Genomic DNA, 18,446 nt, shown 5'->3' with positions numbered 1-18,446 from the left:
GCAGATATTACCTTTGATACGGACATTACCTTTGCTGATTTTAAGAAACATCTCATTAAACTTCTCTGTTCAAGACAGAAGTCTCCTTCTATAGCAATAGCAGAGTTACTCAAGTAATTATGGAAACAAAGGAGAGAGGGGGAGTGAGGGCTATTTCTGAAGGGAGAGGACCTCTGGAAGGGCACAGAATTTGCAGAAGAGGAGGGGGAAAGGGATGTACTTTTGAAATGATGTTCTCGGGTTTGAGGAATCACTGACTAAACTGATTCTATTTACATGCCTGGCCCCAAACATAGATGTAAAATATGAGTTTCAGACAAGCAGAGAAGTTCTAAATATGTGTGTGGATATGTAGAATTGGTAAAGGTGAATATTTTCTAGAGTGATGTCAATACACTTTCAAATTATTAATAGATTTATTCACATTGGCTCTTGTTCTCTTCTTTAAGAGTGTAGATATTGGGGCACCTGGGTGGCTCAGTCGGCTAAGCATCCGACTTCGGCTCAGGTCATGATCTAACAATTTGTGAGCTCAAGCCCCCAAGTCAGGTTTTGTGCTGACAGTTCAGAGCCTGCAGCCTTCTTTGGATTCTGTGCCTGCCTGTCCCCTGCTCGCACTCTCTCTCTGTCTTTCAAGAATAAATAAACACTAAAAAAATTTTACAAAAAATGTAGATAATGATAGTTGTCTAACCCTGAAAAAAGAGCAATGATTTAATATCTATTAATAACTAAATCAATAAACTTTCCTTGGGCACTTATGATGTCACAGTACCTGGGCAGGTGCCATGGAGTAAACAAAGAGGAAGGGAACAGATCTTTGCCCTCGGGTTTGAAGAATAGAAAAGAATATTTGAGACACTAAGCAACATATTAACAGATTTCAAAATTTATTCCATAATTATTGGTAGTTAACTGAAACATCTAAAAGCTTTACCTTATATGTTCTCTTGATTTTTGTGAGGAAGTATGACTTACAAAAGGTTTTGCATTCAACATCACCTGAGGAGAAAATACAATTCCTTCTGCTCTTACCTTAATGACACTTAAAGTAATTTAACTGTTCTATGGTGAAATATTATACATAGAACCAAGAAGCACTGAAGCTAATGGAGATGGTTGGGTCAATGATTAGCAAAACAGACAAAAATGTGGGTGAAGAAACTCATCCAAATGTAAAGGTCAAAATAAAATTATTACTTAGCTATTATTTATTGAGTGCCTACTAGATTCCATGCAAGTGCTTTTAGACTTTGGCCTCAGAAAAGTGCTGTGTGAAGCTTGATTTAACATACCCAGACATATATTTTATCAGAAATAATAGAGGGTTATAAAGGAAAGCTGTTGTAGTGGAAATAAAGAGAGGACAAACATTAAGGAGATAAAATCTATAGAATTTGGAGATTGTGTGTGTGTGTGTGTGTGTGTGTGTGTGTGTGTGTGTGTGTTAAGGGGCTGATAACTGTGGAGAAAGCCAAAATGAGTCTGACATTACAGGAAAAAAAGGAAAACAGTGTTTTTTATGGTGTATAATGTGGGAAAGGAAGGATCATGTACAGATAATCTGGGAAGAGTTTTTCTTGGTGAACCATTTTGTCTGGACTGGCTTTTACTGGTTCATCTGTAAAGAGAGAAACTTCTATCATGGGCTCTTTTAGAGGCAGCATGCAGCTTATGACAGCTCTCACTATGCCAGGCTTTTATGAAATGATGAAGAGTGGTTCCTGGATGATAGATGCTTCTGCTGTAGCAGGGGAAATTGTCAGGAGCTTAGAGGTGCTTAGCAGATAACGGGCATTTGTTCCAGGGTACACTGACACTGCAGGGCAAAGCAAACAGCAATTTGTTATCCGGTGGTTCGGCAGGGTTTGGGAATGCTGATTTAGCGGACAGAGCAAGATAACAGACCTGTAACCATGCAAATCATCAGAAAACCTGAAAAAGTAAATGTTGTCCCATCTAAATCTACCTGCCACAATAAGGGATAAATTCGCTTTTCAAGTTTGCCATTCGGTCAGAGATCACATGATGCACCAAGCCTGATGTGAGCCAGCCAACTATGCCAACCCAATAGCACTGTTTCTGACACTGATTACGAGTTTGATCGATACTGTTGAGTGAATTTTTGATTTGCTTCTTTGTTTAAAGATTTTACAAGTCTTGATTATTCTCACTCCATAAATGTTTATATTCTTATTTCCCACCAATGAATGCCCACATTACCATGTAATAAGCTGGAATGTAAAACCAGCTTTATGGTTAACATTGATACCAAGCCAAGAGGTTCCATATGTTCTTCTGAAATAATCTGACTGCATACCTGTATGTCATCAGTGTTGAGTGACCCTAACCCATTAGTAAATGACAGACCAATCTTTAGAAAAAGAAGTGAATTCTTCAGTCCAAAGGTTAAGGTATTTAACTCATAAAGCTCGTCTGGTGACACAAATGGTATTTTGGGTTTCAATTTCTCATTCAAGGACATCTTCCAAAACCCTTTAAGTAAAACAAAAGTTGTTTGTAGTACCCAAATAATCTACCAAAAGAGGAATAGGATTTATATCTGTTTTCATGTTAGAGTATACTTTTCTTTAACATACATAAAATTGAATTGTATCATTTGTAATTACACATAAGCATCTTAATGAAACAAAGAGATTTTTATATTTGTAATATAATTTTAACATATACTCTTTCCACTTTTCACTTCCCACTATTAGTTTTTATTTTCCTATTGTTCTTATTACTAGATTAAGTGAAATTTAGTTCATAATTGTAGCCCAATATTTCTTATCTGATTTGCCTAGAAATATTTTACATAGTTCACAAAAGAATAAAATATCTTGTTGAGAATGTTCAAGCACTTTCCTACCCTTCTGCTAATTTTCATCAAATACATACTGATAGTTCTTTGAACTGTTTCCCAGGAGAACAACTCCAGACCCTCATGATTCTGGTCATCCTTCACTAAATGAATCAACATTATTAGACTGAACATTCCAATTAGTGCACCCTAAGACTTCTTATGGAACATTATATAAGCTAAAAAATTGGGTTAATATTACTCTGAACTTATTATAATATGTTTTTCTTATTTCCCTGAATCTACCAAAGGACAAAACTTCTTGTATACTGCATCCCAATTCTCATTACCTTCTTAGGGATACTTTGATAATTTAATATTCTCAAGGTGCTTTACAAGTAGAAGGTATTAAAAGAATCTGGCAAATAATTGTCTTGTATTTTCATACCACACATACAAAAATCCCTAATGGTTTTCTATTCCCATATGCATTTAAATAGTTATTTGTTTGAGGTTATGTTTTTACAGTGGCCAAAACAACTATGTGTTTGCCCAAAGAAAAAATCAAGTCAATGAAACAAACACAAAGTAAGCCTTCTTGTATTGAATGGATTGTATTCTAGATGGAGAATGATGATCAATACAGATAAGAGTACTCACCCAAGAGGCCCAATTGGAGATAAACTTTCCATTTCTCCTTCTAGAGGTGTGTTATGGTAATTACTTAGCTCAGAGCTTCCTTACATACAGAAAACACACAATAACTATTGCACAAATAAATGAATAGGTGAATGAATGAATGAATACCAAGAAAATCTTGCTGCCTCTAAGCCAAGAAGGGCAGCTGCATAATCTAAAGTCTGTAAATGTCTTTTCTGCTTCCCTGCAGAGTTATAAAAAGCATACGTCTTTTCTGTTTACTCAATTAGTTGGTTACAATGCCTGTATACCTACATGCATCTTGGAAATATTTGCATCCATTCACAATAATGTATTGGGAAGAATCCATTCTGAAAAAGTACTAGCAGTTGGGCCAATGTGTTCTGAGAAGGCTGACAACATGGGAGAGCCAGAGAGGGAATGATTTCCAGCCATCAGGATTTCTGTCTCAAGTGTTTCTATTCTACCCTCCTGACATGGAGGTATGGAGTTGGAATTATAAAATATTGCTATGGGCGTAGAAAAGGAAAATAAGGATCATCTCTTAGGACAGCATTGGCCTTAACAAAAATCCATAATGCAAACAAGAAAGCTTGGGAACATTTCATAGGACACAAATAAATAGAACACTGAGGCTGAAATGCAGTCCTGAGATGAATTCTAAGGTTCTGCCTCAGGGTTGGGGACTTGGTTTACAATCTAAACCAATGTATCTTTTTGCCAAAATTAAAATAAAACCTCAATAGAGGATCCAAGGCTCAAATTATTTATTCTTCTGGAACTCCCTGCTCATCATTATTTAAACATTGGTGTTTAATTTTTTAGTGAAAGAAAATGAATTAGACACTTGACTCCAACTCCTCTATGGAGAAAAATGTGCCAGTTTTAAAGGGATCTGACACTGAACAATCCAAATCATCATTATCATCATCTTCAATATCATCATTAGTATTGACTCAGCATTTACTGTGTAATTGAGACTTCTAAGATCCTCACATGAGTCATGTCATTGAATCCTCCAAAGCTAAAAGAGGTGAATGCTATTATTACTATCTTAAGATGAGAAATCTGAGGCTCAAGGAAGTAGAATAATTTTCACAAAGTCACAGAGCTCTGTGACTTGTGTAGGTATGTGTTCTGGTTAGGGCAGGATTTAAATCTGGACAATCTAGGGAAAGTGGAGTGTGTGTGAGGAGCTCAGATGAGCTGGAGAGATTTGAGCTGCCAGATATTGGAGTAGCCAATTAAAGCAACAAGCAAAGTGGTAGCAACAGTAAAGCCTTTTTAATCACTTACTGTGATAGTATAAGCAAGAAGCTAAGCCACATAAAGTACTAACTCCCCTGATCCATTTCCCCCTACGGAATAGCACAATGGTTTGAGGATTTGGTAGATGTGCACAGACGTTGAGTTCTTTTTACTGTTGACGAAGTCTCAAACACAATCTTTGGCTGTTTTATTGCCCCTGGGGCTAGGTAGAGGGCAGGGGAAAGAGCCAGGAATGAGTAGTGCATCAGAGTAGGGAAAAGTACCTTTGAGTTCCCCTCCTCCCTCCACCTCCTGAAGGAGGCCTTAGCAGAGGCACCTGAGAAGGCATTTCCTTAACATCCCAGATAAACTGGTTTTGGATTGAGGCTTCTAGGCTAGAAATGCTAATATGTAAGGACATGGCTGACCAGAGCAGCCTTAGATATGGTAACACAGTGGCTATGCACCAAGTCTGGTGTGGGGAGGCCAGCCCTCCCCTGTGAGGCCTGTCAGGTAAAGTCTTTGTTACTGCCTATGGTGGGTCCTAAAAAATCACATATAGGTTTTCAGCCTGGGGCTGGACTCCTCAGTGTGCAAACCTAATCTGGAGACGTTCACTATGCAAATTCTACTGTACACCCTACTGATTCTGATATGGCCTCTGCTTCATTCTATTTTGAAAAATTTCTCCACAAGTGTGCCACTGTGACTGACAGAATTATGTTCTTCAGTTTGTTGGATTAGAGAAAAAAAAGATTAAATGTAATCTCGATTTCTGACTAACCATAGAAAATGACAGCAAATTGAAAATTCAGAAATTCACAAGATTAAAAGGGATTAACAGTCATGCACAGGAGATGTCTATGGGATTGGAGGAGGTAGAAATGATGGGGACTTAGGGAAAAAGAGAGAACCAATAGCAGAGGACAGCAATGAAAAGTAAGATCATTACATTCTAGGATCCAGCAGACTCAGAAATGGGAGGCTCCCAAGTATCACGGAAGGTGATCCTGATTTAAGTGGCCAAAATAGGGGGTTGTTTGACAAGTCTATCCAGGCACAGTCAAATAAATATAAAAGTAAGACACATCCCAGGGAATAATCATTTTAGTACTTAAGTTTGATTTCAGATTATTAATTGGATTTGTATAAAATATATAACTTACAAAAATATACCCAAACTTGGTTAAATTTATGTTGGTATTGATTCCTTTTTTTTTTTTTTTTTTTTTTTTTTTGAGAGAGAGAGGGGGGGAATAAGTGAATGGAGAGGCAGAGAGAGAGAATCCCATGAGGGGCAGAAAGAGAGAGAGAGAGAGAGAGAGAGAGAAAGGAGCAGGGCTTACCTGAAGCAGGGCTCATGGTCAGCGGATGTGGGACTCACAAATTGTTAGATCATGACCTGATCACGACCTGTTAGATCATGATCATCTCCCCCCAGGAGACGACCAGTGGTATGTTCTGTGGGGTAAGTAAAACCCGGAACACCACAGTTGTTTCTTCTGATCACTAGGCACAGTACAGTTGAAGGTGAGATGTGGGAATAAAAATGGGCATCTGAAGTGAAAAGCTGCCTTCTGCGTGCTGAGGGGCCAGCCACCTTTTCCATCCTGCTCTCATGATTCTGATGGGCAGTAAAAATGCTCCAGGCAGAAGACTGGAGCCTTCTTCTGGAGAAACTAGAAATTGTGGGTAAAACATTCCCTGCCTGATGTCCCAACAATGAATACCCACACAACTTGCAATCAGCCCAAGGATGGCTAACATTTTAAGAAATCCTCTAATACAAAAGACAGATACACGAAGAAACAAATCAGAAGCAGAGAGGGAAACTTAAAATATTCTACAATCAATATCCTACAAAAGTCAAAAGAAGATATTGGATCTATTTAAAAGAATGGATGCTAGACAACAGGAATAATCAGAAATATGCATGGGTTTTAAAAATGAACATGCTAGCCTAAATTATACATACACATATGAGCACATTCTGAAGGGCTAGGAGACATAATGCTTTCAAAATTCCAAGAGAAATGTTTTCTTTTTTAAGTTTATTTATTTATTTTGAGAGAGAGAGACAAAGAGGGAATGGGGGCAGGGGAAAGGTGGAGAGAGAGAGAGAGAGAGATAGAGAGAGAGAGAGAGAGAGAGAGAGAATCTCAAGCAGGCTCTGCACTGGCACTGCAGCATGGAACCTGACACAGGGCTTGAACTCATGAACCATGAGATCATGTCCTGAGCCAAAACCAAGTCAGATGCTTAAGCAGTGAGCCACTCAAGTGTCCCAAGAAATGTTTTTTAACTTAGACTTCTATACCAAGTCAAGAGGACTATAATTCAAGATCAACAGAGTGGAAGAATAAGAAATTATTGTGGATCCAACACAGAAGAATATAGGTCCTTGGAAAATAGCTGTTCAACAGGCTGAGAGGACAACCAAACTAATGTGGAAGAAACCAGACTTCTGTCTCTGGTGTGAGACAGAGGCTATGGGATTATCCTTGGGGGATGGTAAATGAGACAATGTGAGAAAAAAAAGCCAAAAACCAAATGACCTGATTCCTTATTCAATGTGTTTGAGCCGCTGGAAAAAACTGTTACTATGTGCTTGACAGATATATTGAAACATTTGTGGGAATTGATAGGTGTAAAACTAAGTAAATAAAAAATGGGAGATTAATTGATAACTCCAGGAAGAACAGACGATGACTCATAAGCATAGGACCTTTTGACTCAGTAGTAGATGACACTTAGTAATAATAAGATAAACCCTGATAAGTGAACCTTACTTAAATGGTGACGTAACTACATAGGTAGAGGCTTGGGAAGCAGATAGAGTCCATTAAATCCTTATGAACATAACCAGAACTCAATAGAATGTTTAAAACTAAGAAATCAAAAGGAAAAAAAAAGAAACAGATAGTGATTATTATTTGGAAATGAAATTTGGAAGTAAATAAAAATATATAATAAAAGCAAAAACTGTCCCTGCTCCTCTAAGGAACAGCTGGTTTTATTTGTATGACTCTTCATACATGAGATCCAAAGCATAAAATGCTATCTATGGCCATAGCCATAACACATTCATTTCATCAATTTATTTTATTTGTAAAAGAGCTAAAGTGAATATTGCCTTAGTGTTTGTGTCCACCAAAAAGTAACTGATGTAATCACCAATTGATTGTTCTGTCTGCACAATCTTGGATGCCTAAATGTTTTCACATTTCTGGATGAATGGAACTATAAAGACTTAGTATCTTAATTTTATCACTTCCTATCACATGTCTACTACACAGGTCTGACTCCTTTAAATCATACAGCTTTCCTGCATTTATTCACAGATCATGTAAATGAATACTTAAAAATTAAGGAGGTGTTTATCTTATATCTACAGATAGATGTTAAATTTCTCAAGAAAAAAATGCTGTGAATTTTTTTATATTCTTTTCTCCCCACCAGCGTTCAGTACTCTGCATTTTTCATGGCTAAAAACAAATAGAAGAGAAAAGACAACAAAAATAATAAAGAAATAATCTCTATATTTTCAGTATAGAAAAACTTGAGTTTGTCTTGAATCTGATTCATATCATCTATTATCTTGGAAGCACCACTTAACCCAAGTGATCTATAGTTTTCTCATTTCTGTGTTGGTACTCAAAGACATTGTAAAAATTGGATGAGATCATGTATATTTATATGTTTTGTAAGAAATTATGCAAAGATAAAGCATCATTGTGATAGATCACAAATATATACAAATACGTATGTTTGTAAATTTCTATTTCCTTTTTCATCCAGAGGTGTAGTAGAAGCCAGGAAGGAAAAACCCTAGGGAATATTCTAGGCTCACTTGGAACCTCAAAAGAAAAAGAAAGAAAAAGAAGGAAATAAGAACATCAACACCGTGCGCCTAGGTGGCTCAGTCGTTAAGCATCTGACTTCGGCTCAGGTCATGATCTCACTGTGAACTTGAGTCCCACATCCGCTGAGCATGAGCCCCGCTTCAGGTAACACAGGAACCCTGCTTCAGGTAAGCTCTGCTCCTTTGTCTCTCTCTCTTTCTCCCCCTCGTGGGATTCTCTCTTTCTGTCTCTCCATTCACTTATGCCCTCTCTCTCTCTCATTCTCTCTCAAAAAAAAAAAAACCAAAAAAACAAAAAAACAAAAAAAAAAAACCAAAAACAAGAACATCAATACCAACATAAATTTAACCAAGTTTGGGTGTATTTTTGTAAGTTATATATTTTATACGAATCCAATTAATAATCTAAAATCAAAATCGTAAGTACTAAAATGATTATTCCCTGGGATGTGTCTTAATTTTCGTAGAAAATAAATAAAAATTACAAGCCAATTATTTAACTGTATATTTTCAGTTAACACACAAAATATTCAAAATGTTTACTACTTTTTATATTTTGTAAGTAAGGAGATTAAAATTTAGATACATTACAAAATTTGTCCCTTGTGGCTCCTGGGTGGCTCAGTCAGTTGAGCATCTGAATTTGGCTCAGGTCATGATCTCTTGGTTCATGGGTTCAAGCCTCACATTTGGCTCTATGCTGACAGCTCAGAGCCTGGAACCAGCTTCAGATTCTGTGTCTCCTTCTCTCTCTCTCTCAAAAATAAATAAACATTAAAAAAAAAAACATTAAAAAAAATTGTCCCTCGAAAGGTAGTGTGCTAGTAACGAGAGACAACAATAGAGCACAACAATAGAGCCAACAATAAGAGCCAACAATAGAGCACAGGTCTGTTGGGCCTAAAAACATCTGTATTGTTTTCCACTATCAGAAGTGTGGTCAAATAATCTACTAAAATAATAATTTGTGTTTTATTCCACTACACTCAAAGGAATGCCAGATATTTTTCTCTGTCACAATACTTATACCCGCCTCTTTAGGAAAGTAAACAACCTTAGACTCAAAAGGACTGTTTCTCTGCCTCAGGACCTTTGTCATAGCCCTTTGTGAAAGCCTCTTAATCTTTTCAAGAATGGATATTTATGTCCCAGGGTCCGTAACCCAATTATTGGGGTATATGAGAACAGCCTTGTTAGGAAGGTAGAAGATGGAAAGGGCTGTAGCTTCCTGACTACTAGAAAAGTGGCTTAAAGGAATTTTGGGGGCAGCAGAGACACTGCCATCACTTCCACTATGTTTCCATTAGGAAGAAAGCTGGATGATATGAACGCTGAGAGCACTAGTGGTGGATATTACTCCTGTCCTTTGACATCTTGTTCTCCTCTTCTTTCAGGTACGTGAAGAATTATAATTGTTTAACTCTCGAAGTTACATATGATCATGTTAGTTTTCCCAGGCAATGAAAAGTGAACAGGAGAGAAAAGTATCACTTCCTATTGATGCATTAATGGCCAGCGTTTGATTCTCCTGTCTTGATCAGGTTCCTATGCAGATGTGTTCATCAACAGAGAGAAGGAAAGGAGCCAAACATAAATGATCCATATTTTCTTTTCTCCTTGTGCTACTCTAAAAGTAGTTCTTAGAAAGGGTGGTGGGGTGGGGGGAAGCATACTTTGGAGTAGTACATGGAAGGAAGGGAGGAAGGAGGCTCCTTCTCTTTTTCCTGTTGTCTGTTGGTCAAAGATCATTCCATTAGAGGCTAACTGCCCATATTTGTGGTTTGTATTATCCTCCTTAGGAAGCCATATTGCAGGCTCTTTAGTGTGGTGTTTAACTCAAGTCTGAAGATGGAAAAGCCATGCAGCACAGGAGGGTTACTGACCAGAGAGACATATGAGAAGCAGGCAAGGAACTATAAGAAGGCACACAGATTTGTTTCCTAATAGAAGAATCCTGATAATGTTCACCTAATGTAACTTCAGCATTTCTATGGACAGTGACTGCTTGTTTTTTAGTTCCTCATTATCTAAACCAAAAGGAAATCATGTCTGGATCAGTTATAACCACCATCTTCTATCACACATGTACGCTGGACTTTTTGGGTGCCTCCCTTGCAGAGTGGTTGAAAGTATATCAAATATGTAGTGACCATAAGATTGAATTGTGATAGGCATTATAGATATTCACTATTGTTAATCCTTAATATCTGATTCCTACTTCTGGGTATATGAAGGATTATAATTCCCATCCACTTGAAGTTAGGTACTGCCAGGAGTTTAGCCAAAGAAAGGTAAGTAGACGTGGTGGGTATATTTCTTGAACTAGAACATTCAATAGGCTAATGCTCTTCCTTCTCCTGGCCCAGTGACTGTTATCAAAGAAGCACAGGTGAAAATAGTGATGTCACAATTTGAGCATCTTTTAGCCTCTGTCCTAGAATGACCACAATGAATGGATTTCTCTGGTCTTCATTGAGCATGTAGTGTGAGGCAGAAATAAATCTTTATTTTCAGCTACTAAGAATTTGGCATTGTTAACTTAGGTTCCTTTAAGTAATTGGGGTTATTAGCTAGCCTTTCCTGACTGATACAATCCACAAAAGATTCCATTCTTCCATGGTGACCTAGGTTAAACCTTTTGATTACTTTAATGGGGACTCTAAAGTTTAATTTGACTTAGAAAAAAATAAAGGTGATTTTTATTGTTCTAAATTATAATTGACCAAACTTTTACTAATAAATAGGTATCTTCTCTGGTAAGAAGAACAAAAATTGTGTTATGGGCACTGCTTTTTGCTTGGGCATGTTTATTAATCTAATTGCTAATTTTGTTGAGCACAACATTTTTAATTTGTGTAATAGAACAGATGCATAAATGTGATTTTAAGGAGTGAAGTTGCTACCCTGTCAATCATCCCACTGACTTGCTTACAGAAATAAGTGTTCTGTCCTCAGATTTTTCAGACTATTTGTTCCACACTAATAGCTTGGAAACATGACTTCTGGAAGTAATTTACTTAAACTACAAATCCTTACTACTTCTTTCCACTTGGCTACATGGCATCAGAGCTAGCTATGGTGTGTTTCTGGAGGATACAATCTATTACATGACAAGGGTAAATGGGATGCCCTTATTTTTCTGACCTCAGTTGCTTGTGGACCTTTGTTCTTTTCATGTTACTCTCAACTCTGCTATGCAGTCTATACATGAATCTTGGATGCTTCCAAGATCATTAATCATACTGAGGATTAATCAACATATGTATGAGGCTTTGGTTTTCCACCCAGACCAGGCCAAAGCTTCTGATATTTTGAGTACTTCCCTTAAATTCCTGGATGTATCCAACGGGGCAAAAGTACTAAGAAAGATAAGAAGCTTGTGAGGATTTAACCTATTCATAAACATTTTACCAGCAGGCAAAGCAGTATGGAGGTAGTCTCCTCTTAGGTTTTTCTTACTACCTTCAGCTTCAGAGCAGCTTATTTATGATTGGTATTTATTCATAAGTGAACACATTAGTTTAATTTAAGTTTGGCCTCACATGGAAATACAAATCAATCACATCAAGCAAAAAATGTAACCATCTGGTATCAGTACCAGCCCTAGAAATTTCATTGAGAAAACTTTTGCTCTTGATTTCTTATATTATGGGGTGTATACAAATAGACTGACAGCACTTCTCACAGTCTCTGAAAATACCTCCCTCTCTCGCATTGCATGCTATATTTTGGTGTTGGGAGTGAAAGAATGGAAAGTCTATGGAGAAAAGAGGGATGTTCAGAGAATAAGGATATGAGAAAGGGCAGAAGGGATTCCAAAGTGGATCATCGCCAGTAAGAAATAGGGAAGCAGAGTTAACACTACAATAGGAATGTTAACTAAACTCACTGTGGTAGTGAGTTTATATGTTCAATTACAAATCAATAATTACAAACTTACAACAGTAAGTTCAGGAGTCCCAGAATCTTCATTCTCTACCTTCAGTTGCTCAATGCTTCAAGCAGTTGGTCTGTACTTTCTGCACAATACCATGCAGAAGTGATTATTTCATTTTGTGATGACACTCAAAATAGAAATATGTGGCATCTTAGAATGGCCAAAAGGGCTATCTTGGGGCTTCAGTTTTCAGGCATAAATATAATTTTTGAGAGTTTAGTGAAAGTTTAGAGTAGACTCACATTAACGAAGCTCATAAATGAATGTGCATAACCCAAGTGCTCATTTATTAATTTCATATGGGTAATAAAAGAACTTTAAAGATTGGAATTCTTGAGCCAACATATCCTGTACAGTCTATCCTTATGCACAAACCTACATAAGATGTAAAATCATGAGTGATGAACGTAAAATTCAAGAGATGGATTAATTATACAATGGCTAAAATTGAAGGTGGCAAACATCTTGCCAAAAAGGGTCACTCTCAAAATTATGGTTTTGTTCTTGCAATTTTTCCTTTTCTCTTCTTCATCTTGAATATATACTCTGTATCCATCAGCCTGTAGATGTGTCTCAAGGCTTACACCTTACAAACAACTAAAACAGTAACAACAAGACTCCTTGAATCCAACATTTCCTCCAAACTATGAACCAATTTCTGACTTCCTTCACAGCAAAGACTTTTTAAAATCTGCCTATGGCTGTTTTCTGCACTTTCTCCCCATGGTAGTAGCTCCCATGGTGAATCAAATGAGAATCCTGTCAAGTTCCGTTCCTGAATATATACCTAAACTACTAATGTTTTTACCTCTTTACTACCTTTTTGTGTACTGTCACCAATTCTTACTTCAATTACAAGAAAAGCCTTCTGAAAAATTCCCCACATCCATATTTGTGCTTTTGTAATTATCTACAAAATAGCCAGAATCATATGCTTTTAAATAAAAGCATGATCATTTCATTCTTTCACTTAGTTCCTTTTAGAGTTTTAGAATACACTAAGGATAAAATCTAGTAGTTTTTTTGTATGTTATTATTAAAAATCATGTAGTTATGATACCCATAATCTGACTACCAATTTTACCTCTTTTCATCCTGCTCACATCTTCATGTTCTATACTGTGCATCTTGACTGTGCATCAGTCATCTTCTATACTGTGCATCAGTTCCTAAGACCTGCCAATGTCTGTTAGGATTCAGAGCTATCACACAAGCTGTTCTTCCTGCCCTGGAATGTTTCTCTCTTGTTTGGTCTTACTCAGGCTTCTTCTCTTGCCTTATGTGTCACTTCTACAAGGAAGTGTTCCATGAAAACTCAGGGGTAGGTCCCTTGTGTATTACCCTGTATTTCCTTTACTATAACACATAATAATTTTAATATTTACTTGGTTATATTATCGATTTATGACTTATTTATCAGACTATAAGCTTCATATAAGAAGGGATCACAATTGGCAGCACAGAGCTTGCTTTGGATCCTCTGTCTCCCTCTCTCTCTGCCCCTCCACCATCCCTCAAAAATGAATAAATAAACATTAAAACAAAGAAGGGATGACATCGGAAATGTTGACTCCTGTATCCACATCCTCTTATAATCAGTTTATCCTCATTAATTATTCATTGATGAACAAACAAGTGAATAAATATGAGGAAAAAAGAGGTAGAATCTTTCATTTATGGAGCATTTGCCTTGTGCCTGGTACTTTGGTTGATACATTATCTATATAAAGAAACTAAGATTCAGCACACCTCATGAACTTGTTTAAGACTACATGATACTATTGGTGAGAATGCAAACTGGTACAGCTGCTCTGGAAAACAGTAAGAAGGTTCCTCAAAAAAATTAAAAACAGAACTACTCTATGATCCAGTAATTTCACTATCAGGTATTTATCCAAAGGATACAGGAGTGCTGATTTGAAGGGGCACACGTATCCCAATATTTATAGCAGTGCTATCAACAATAGCCAAATTATGGAAAGAGCCCAAATGTCCATCAACTGATGAATTAATAAAGAAGACGTGGTTTATATACACAATGGAATACTGCTTGGCAATAAAAAAGAATGAAATCTTGCCATTTGCAACAATGTGGATGGAACCCAAGGGAATTATGCTAAGCAAAATAAGTCAGTCAGAGAAAAACAGTTAAATGATTTCACTCATATGTGGAATTTGAGAAAATTAACAGATGAACACAAAGGAAGGGAAGGGAAAATAAGATAAAAACAGAGAGGAAGGCAAACCACAAGAGACTCTTAAATACAGAGAACAAACTGAGGGTTGATGCAGGGGTGGGTTAAGTGGGGGATGGGCATTACGGAGGGCACTTTTCAGGATGAGCACTGGGTATCATATGTAAGAGATGAATCACTGAAACCAAGACTATACCAGATGTTAACTAACTTGAGAATAAAACAATTACATGACATCTAGTAGAAAAGGAAGGATTTGAACTCAGATAGTTCTGGCTGTAAAGGTAACCTCCAAGGCTGGTGAAATCTTCAATTCCTCCTAGAAACTGTTTCTTTGGACAGTCTCCTATTATTGGTCTCCAAGGGGCATCTTCTGAAATAACTACTCTATATTTCTGTTTCCTAGGCACTGTGGTCCCTTCTAAAACTTTTTGGTTCCTGATCTCTGGAGCTCTGGAGAAAGCAGTCATTTCTAGATCTATCCCCAGACAGTTGATTTCAGCTCATATTCCACTGACCCTTCTTCATTTATGTACTTAATAAATATTATTTTACTTCTTTTCCTCAACAAATACTTGTTGTATGAATCATTTAGTAAGGACATGCTATTATCTTCTGACATCGAAGTCTTTGGAATGAAAGGATAACATAAGAGAACAACTTGATCTCTTTATGGTCAGTCTGTTTCTTTGTTTGCCCCATCCAACCTCCCAGAGTGTGTAAGAGTTAAAGTCACAATAGATCAGAGTAGAAAATGGCATAGATAATAAAAGAGTCAGCAGAAATAGCTTGCTGTCCTGCTGCTTCTGCTGCAGGGCCTTTAGGAATATTACAAACTATGACTATATATACATTTATGTGCCCTTGTAAATATGTCACATGTAAATATTTTTCTGGAAGGCTGGGAGGGCTGAATCAATGTGTGACCATTTTTCCTCCTGTCAGAAGCAATAGAATTTTTATTAGCATAATTTCCATTACTCAGCACTGACTATGGTATCTTTGATCAAACTAATTAGAAATAGTTACACTTTGTACCATGAGATATATCAAATTTATTAGAAAAAATTATGTATGTGCACACATAGAAAATAAATAGGGATATTAAATATAAAAGTATGACATTTATGCCAATGGTTGGAGTGAGGCAGCATTCTAATTAGATAGTGAATAATCTTAAAGTTGGATTTTCCAAAGTGGATTGCACTACTCAGCTAAAACTACAATTGCTAATAGAACTTAAATGCATAGAGGAAGACAAAGGATTTTTTTTTTGAGTGGTTACATCAATCTTTATTTATCAGTCTGTTATGTGTCTTTTCTAGATGTTATGATGAGGGAAATGGGTTTAGGCGTTAAAGTTCTTTAATATAGCTTGAAGACAAAGGTTAGTAAGCTAGTATATGGAAATAGAATGTTTTAATAGCTTCAAATGTGTGTTAAGAGAAAGAACTGGTGGAGCTGTTCACAGAAAAGGTGGAATCTTTTGGTTGGGAGACATATCTATGGGGAGGGTGTGACTCATGTAGTTTTGAAAACAGAGCTGGAGAAAGAAGATAGTAGTAGGAAGTATGTCAGGGGAAGAATGGGGTAAGAACTGAGCTTTACTTCCTGCACCCAAGGACTTAAATCATCAAAGATGGAGATACTCAGACCCCACTGAATGAGTAAGCAGTGTGTCTAGTGGATATTTTTGAAACTTTCTTTTATTTATTTATTTATTTATTTATTTATTTATTTATTTTTTTAATATATGAAATTTACTGTCAAATTGGTTTCCATACAACACCCAGTGCTCATCCCAAAAGGTGCCCTCCTCAATACCCATCACCCACCCTGCCCTCCCTCCCACCCTGCCCTCCCTCCCACCCCCCATCAACCCTCAATTTGTTCTCAGTTTTTAACAGTCTCTTATGCTTTGGCTCTCTCCCACTCTAACCTCTTTTTTTTTTTTTTTTTTCCTTCCCCTCCCCCATGGGTTCCTGTTATGTTTCTCAGGATCCACATAAGAGTGAAACCATATGGTATCTGTCTTTCTCTGTATGGCTTATTTCACTTAGCATCACACTCTCCAGTTCCATCCATGTTGCTACAAAAGGCCATATTTCATTTTTTCTCATTGCCACGTAGTATTCCATTGTGTATATAAACCACAATTTCTTTATCCATTCATCAGTTGATGGACATTTAGGCTCTTTCCATAATTTGGCTATTGTTGAGAGTGCCGCTATAAACATTGGGGTACAGGTGCCCCTATGCATCAGTACTCCTGTATCCCTTGGATAAATTCCTAGCAGTGCTATTGCTGGGTCATAGGGTAGGTCTATTTTTAATTTTCTGAGGAACCTCCACACTGCTTTCCAGAGCGGCTGCACCAATTTGCATTCCCACCAACAGTGCAAGAGGGTTCCTGTTTCTCCACATCCTCTCCAGCATCTATAGTCTCCTGATTTCTTCATTTTGGCCACTCTGACTGGCGTGAGGTGGTATCTGAGTGTGGTTTTGATTTGTATTTCCCTGATAAGGAGCGACGTTGAGCATCTTTTCATGTGCCTGTTGGCCATCCGGATGTCTTCTTTAGAGAAGTGTCTATTCATGTTTTCTGCCCATTTCTTCACTGGGTTATTTGTTTTTCGGGTGTGGAGTTTGGTGAGCTCTTTATAGATTTTGGATACTAGCCCTTTGTCCGATGTGTCATTTGCAAATATCTTTTCCCATTCCGTTGGTTGCCTTTTAGTTTTGTTGGTTGTTTCCTTTGCTGTGCAGAAGCTTTTTATCTTCATAAGGTCCCAGTAATTCACTTTTGCTTTTAATTCCCTTGCCTTTGGGGATGTGCCGAGTAAGAGATTGCTACGGCTGAGGTCAGAGAGGTCTTTTCCTGCTTTCTCCTCTAAGGTTTTGATGGTTTCCTGTCTCACATTCAGGTCCTTTATCCATTTTGAGTTTATTTTTGTGAATGGTGTGAGAAAGTGGTCTAGTTTCAACCTTCTGCATGTTGCTGTCCAGTTCTCCCAGCACCATTTGTTAAAGAGACTGTCTTTTTTCCATTGGATGTTCTTTCCTGCTTTGTCAAAGATTAGTTGGCCATACGTTTGTGGGTCTAGTTCTGGGGTTTCTATTCTATTCCATTGGTCTATGTGTCTGTTTTTATGCCAATACCATGCTGTCTTGATGATGACAGCTTTGTAGTAGAGGCTCAAGTCTGGGATTGTGATGCCTCCTGCTTTGGTCTTCTTCTTCAAAATTACTTTGGCTATTCGGGGCCTTTTGTGGTTCCATATGAATTTTAGGATTGCTTGTTCTAGTTTCGAGAAGAATGCTGGTGCAATTTTGATTGGGATTGCATTGAATGTGTAGATAGCTTTGGGTAGTATTGACATTTTGACAATATTTATTCTTCCAATCCATGAGCAGGGAATGTCTTTCCATTTCTTTATATCTTCTTCAATTACCTGCATAAGCTTTCTATAGTTTTCAGCATACAGATCTTTTACATCTTTGGTTAGATTTATTCCTAGGTATTTTATGCTTCTTGGTGCAATTGTGAATGGGATCAGTTTCTTCATTTGTCTTTCTGTTGCTTCATTGTTAGTGTATAAGAATGCAACTGATTTCTGCACATTGATTTTGTATCCTGCAACTTTGCTGAATTCATGTATCAGTTCTAGCAGACTTTTGGTGGAGTCTATCGGATTTTCCATGTATAATATCATGTCATCCGCAAAAAGCGAAAGCTTGACT

The sequence above is a fragment of the Panthera uncia genome, assembly GCF_023721935.1.
Source record: "Panthera uncia isolate 11264 chromosome A3 unlocalized genomic scaffold, Puncia_PCG_1.0 HiC_scaffold_11, whole genome shotgun sequence".
Classification (NCBI taxonomy): domain Eukaryota; kingdom Metazoa; phylum Chordata; class Mammalia; order Carnivora; family Felidae; genus Panthera; species Panthera uncia.
This window is presented reverse-complemented; position numbering follows the sequence as displayed.